We start from the raw sequence: 4,973 nt of genomic DNA, 5'->3' as shown, positions 1-4,973 counted from the left end.
TTGTGGTCGAGTAAAACACGTTTGTTTAGATATTTATTAATTTGATTAAACATTTACAAATTCTTAAAAATATAACATTTATACCACTATCACATTACATTTAACATCATTTTTGGCATTAATGATGATGTTGAGTTACAAGTAGCGAGTTACATGTTGCTGCGTCTATCAACCAGTGTTTTTATTCCATGGAGGCAGCGTGTCTGTAAAATATCTGAAAAACAATCACTTTATTCCATTTGGAAAATCACCAAATTGTTCACCAATATACCTTTCACAATTTTAAGCGTATAATCTATGTTTTCAGAACTTTATTTTCGTTTTTATTTAATTAAAATATAACAAGCTGGTTGCGCTTGGCGTTTCACAAAAAAAATGACTTTTTTAACAGTAGGGATGGCAAATTACTTGCATGTACTTTTTGATGTACCTTTTCATGATGGTTGAAGTGACATTTACGAGTCTGTGGTAACGATGAGGTTGAAATGGAACTTTGAAATGCTGGCAGGGATGTTGGTGTCATTAATATGCTGGCAATTTGAAATAATTACTATCGAGGAACTTGCTGGCTTGTGTGTTAGAATAGATTCCAGCAAGAGGAAATCACAAAATATCAAACTGATGACGGGATGTAAATTGATGTAATGCACATTTTCATCCAGAAGTTCTTGATATAGGAATTGCTGCACTTTGGTTTAATTGATTGCACTTTGTAAGTTTTCTGAAAACTTTTCTTTGTTGTTCCCTTCATCGGTTTTTCATCGGCCAACATCTTCCAAGAATATACCATCCAATGATTTTAGTTTTCTGCAAAACAATCGAGTTTTGTGATTTCCATTATGTTTTCATTTCACTTTTTATTTTGACTTACCAATTTGTATTTCTTCCAACTGACCACGTACTTCGTGATTTCCTCAAGAACGTTGGTGTTACAAAATTGTTATTAAAATACTGGCAATTTTCAGGAACTTGATGACCAGATAATTGGAATAAATTTCCAGCAATTTCAATTCACAAAATAACAAATTAAACCGATGATGCACATTTTCATCCAGAAGTTCTTGATATAGGAATTGTTGCACTTTGTTTTAATTGGTTGCACTTTGTAAGTTTTCTGAAAACTTTTCTTTGTTGTTTCCTTCATCGGTTTTTCATCGGCCAACATCTTCCAAGAATATACCATTCAATGATTTTAGTTTTCTGCAAAACAATCGAGTTTTGTGATTTCCATTATGTTTTCATTTCACTTTTTATTTTGACTTACCAATTTGTATTTCTTCCAACTGACCACGTACTTCGTGATTTCCTCAAAAACGTTGGTGTTACAAAATTGTTGTTATTAAAATACTGGCAATTTTCAGGAACTTGATGTCCAGATAATTGGAATAAATTTCCAGCAATTTCAATTCACAAAATAACAAATTAAACCGATGATGCGATATAAATTAAACTATATCACATCGATAGTTTAATTTATATCGCATCATCTGTTTAAACTATATATCACATCGATAGTTTAATTTATATCGCATCATCGGTTTAATTTGTTATTTTGTGAATTGCGAATTATCATCCAGTAGTTGTTGATATGGAAAAGCATAAATACCAAGTTTTTTTGGTTGCACTTTGATTTATGGAAACTTTCTCTTCTCGATAAGCCACTACCATTTTTCATCGTCCAGCCTCTTAATGTGTCCAAGAATCAGCATCCAAATATTTTAGTTGTCTGCAAAGAGATTTGAGTTTAGTGACTTCCTTAAAGTTTTCATTTCGTGTTTTAGTTTTACTTACCAATTATTATAAGCAATTTCAATTGATTATTAAAAAATTTCCACATTTTTGTATTTCTTCCACGAACTTTGTTGTCCAAAGTAGTATTGAAAAACATGTGGTTTTTTCGTTGCATTTCAGGGTAGTGTTTTGTCAAAGTTTTCTCCAATTATCTTCAACACATTTTCAAAGTTTTCGTCAACATTTTGCCAAATTGGTTGTAATTCGCAAACAATTTGAAGATGAATTGAAGATGAGCTTTTTCAAGTCAAGTTGAATTTATGTTGAAAATGATATTTACCCTCAAACTGAAGAGGTGTTGCATTTGAAAAACGCTCATCCTGTGTTTATTGGGTACTTTATGGGGTCTTAGAGCAATATTTCGATGTGTTAAAAACGGAATGACAAAGTTAATATACCCCCCATCCTATGGTGGAGGGTATAATAATCATTCAACCGTCGAACGGAACGGACGTATTTTTTAATAGCGGATAAAATCATCGTAATAAGTACCTACTACGAATTTCAACTGTGGTGGGATATTAGGCCACCATGCAGAGAAATTCAAAGACATCCACAGGGTTGCTAATTTCAGGGCCCAGTGGACGGGTATCGACTTGAGTTATAAATTTGGGCAATGACCAAGAGTTAGGCCCAATTAGTCGACCTGTAGACGGGTCGACAGGTGCCGACACATTGACAAGTCGAACCTTTTCCAAGGTAACGGCATCAAAAGAAGGTAATCCCTCACGAAAGAGATTCAAGGAACGCAGAAATGCTTTGTTTATCCTAAAGAAATTAGCATCAGTCGACCCAAGCACGTTGTCGGCTAAACAAAGCGATTCCTTAAAATGGGCTCAAGGAATTCTTGAGGCTGGAAAAAGGGAACGATCTCCGGATGAGCTGCCATCCTCCAAAAGGGATCAACGATCGTTTGCCTCAGTTGCTAAAGACAGCCTTGTGATGGCTATCATTAATAAAGGAGCATTGGACGGTATGATTCCAAGGCAAAAATGGGGGAAAATTGAGAACGCGATGTCTGGTGTCTACTCAGAGGTACGAAAAAAGTTTCCCGGACCAAGTCCTCGACAACAAGATGCTGGATGGTATCAAGGACCATATAAGTTAATAGCTTTTGCGGTCCAGAGGTCTATGGATTGATTTAAAGCTGCATTGATGCTAATTGGTGAAGTTTGGGAAGGAGCCGCTTTGGAGTTAGTCGATAAAAAAGACATACCGGCTAAACCTAGAGCACATGCATGAATACCGGCAAACCCTCCTGATCCTGAGTCAATACTAGAGAGACTAAAAGAATGTAACCCAGATCTTCCGCCGATTGGAAGGTTGGTCGTTTGGATGAGGTGGATGGAGCAAGACGACATGCGGTGTTTATATCAAACATAGAGTCGCTGCCACATCTAGCCCAGACCCAAGGACGTGTAAGTTATGGCTTTCATGATATCCATATGAAGGTATACAAAGGCGATCAGCCAAAGGATTCCGAAACGGACAAGCCTCCGGTAGAGTCAGCAGTGAAAAAATCTCCTAGCGAAGCCGAAGGAGACATAAAAACTGCAGACTATGGCGAAAATCGTATGCGGGAAGTTTCTACAGGCTCAAACCTCACCAAAGCTGAACCGCGGATTGTTGCGAGAGTCACCGAGATCTGTGAAGAGGAAACCCTCGATGACTCAATTGAAGCGGCTGATGTGACGGTCGTTGAAAATTTGGATGGTTCCACGGTTCCTCCAGATAAATCTTCACCATTGTAAGGCCGCTTGTGCTGCCTTAAAAGTTCTCCTGATGAAAGGAGACATAGATAAAGTTCTTATTCAAGAACCATACATATATAAGAACAAGATCTGTGAATTAAGCATTCTGGGTTTCAAACTTTTGCATAATACCGGTAACGATATAAATCGAGCATGTATAATTGCTAAAAACGAACTAAACTTGTTTCTGCTTCCTTCATTGAGCAATGCAGACACTGTCGTAGCCAGTCTAGAGATATCCAAATGCAAATATTGGGTATCTTCGGTCTACATGGGACATGATAGGGAGATGCCACCCTGTGCTGTTAAGACCTTAGTTGAGGAGTCACTAAAAACAAAGACAAAACTCATTATTGGATGCGATGCAAATGTACATCATAGTATTTGGGGAAGTAGTGATACTAATGCAGGGGGAGAGTCGCTAATAGAGTTTATTTTGCATACTAACCTGGTAGTTTGCAATAAGGGAGATGCACCAACCTTCGTCACCAGAAACAGGCGAGAGGTTTTGGACGTCACGTTGACCTCTCTGGAACTGAATGATAAGATATCTGAGTGGCAAGTTTTGAGGGAACATAGCTTCTCAGAACATCGCTACATCAGTTTCAGATTGGCTGTTCGTACTTCAAAGACCATATTTCCGCCAAATGTTAGGAAAGCTGATTGGAATAGGTATAGGGAATCGTTCAATTTGATGATACCGGAAATGCCAGAGACAAATATGAGCACTGTGCAAGATATCGAACACGCAGTGGAGCGAATTACTAAGGCCTTCAAAATGTCACTAAAAGCTGCTTGCCCTAGAGGAAAGCTAAGAGGAAAAAATCGGCCGCCATGGTGGACTACGGGGTTAAGTAATGTGAGGAAATACTGCAGGAAGCTCTTTAACAAAGCAAAGTCCACAAGAGCTCCGGAGGATTGGGACACTTACAAGATGAATCTGAGAGCATATAAACGAGAACTGAGAAGGCCTCAACAAAACTCTTGGGATGATTACTGTAGCAGTATTAAGAATACGTCAGAGGCTTCGAGACTACGGAAGGTACTAGCATCCACTAACTCCGCTCCAGGTTTCATTAAAACATTGGAGGGCAATTGGACAACGTCCAGTGAGGAGACGCTGGAGGTACTATTGGACACACATTTTCCTGGAAATCATTTTCCTTTAACCAGGTTCTGGCGGTGCCACAGCGGCTCAGCGGTCGTTTCCTATCGAGGAAATTGTATCGGAATCTAGAATAAAATGGGCTTTAAATAGCTTTGGACCATTCAAATCCCCCGGACCTGATGGAATTACTCCGGCGGAATTACAAGCAGTGGCTGAAAGAATTATCCCCTGGTTGACGGTGATATATAAACGATGTCTAAACTTAGCATATATTCCAGAAAAGTGGCGAGAAACAAAAGTCGTCTTCATACCTAAAGCGGGAA

At 38.4% G+C, this 4,973-nt stretch overlaps 2 long non-coding RNA genes across 2 annotated transcripts; both read right to left on the bottom strand.

Annotated features, from left to right (window-relative positions):
* Positions 1-1,481, bottom strand: LOC142230799 (uncharacterized). Its single transcript, XR_012720796.1, has 4 exons — positions 1,265-1,481; positions 872-1,200; positions 272-807; positions 1-214 (listed from the first exon to the last, which is right to left on the bottom strand). It is a non-coding gene; the product is annotated as an uncharacterized LOC142230799 (long non-coding RNA).
* A 19-nt stretch (positions 1,482-1,500) lies between these two features.
* Positions 1,501-2,119, bottom strand: LOC142230800 (uncharacterized). Its single transcript, XR_012720797.1, has 3 exons — positions 2,072-2,119; positions 1,792-1,943; positions 1,501-1,726 (listed from the first exon to the last, which is right to left on the bottom strand). It is a non-coding gene; the product is annotated as an uncharacterized LOC142230800 (long non-coding RNA).
* Between the last annotated feature and the right edge of the window lie 2,854 nt (positions 2,120-4,973).

Source organism: Haematobia irritans, chromosome 3 (genome assembly GCF_050003625.1).
Source record: "Haematobia irritans isolate KBUSLIRL chromosome 3, ASM5000362v1, whole genome shotgun sequence".
Classification (NCBI taxonomy): domain Eukaryota; kingdom Metazoa; phylum Arthropoda; class Insecta; order Diptera; family Muscidae; genus Haematobia; species Haematobia irritans.
Note: the sequence above shows the minus strand (reverse complement) of the source record. Positions and strands in the feature narration are given on the sequence as shown.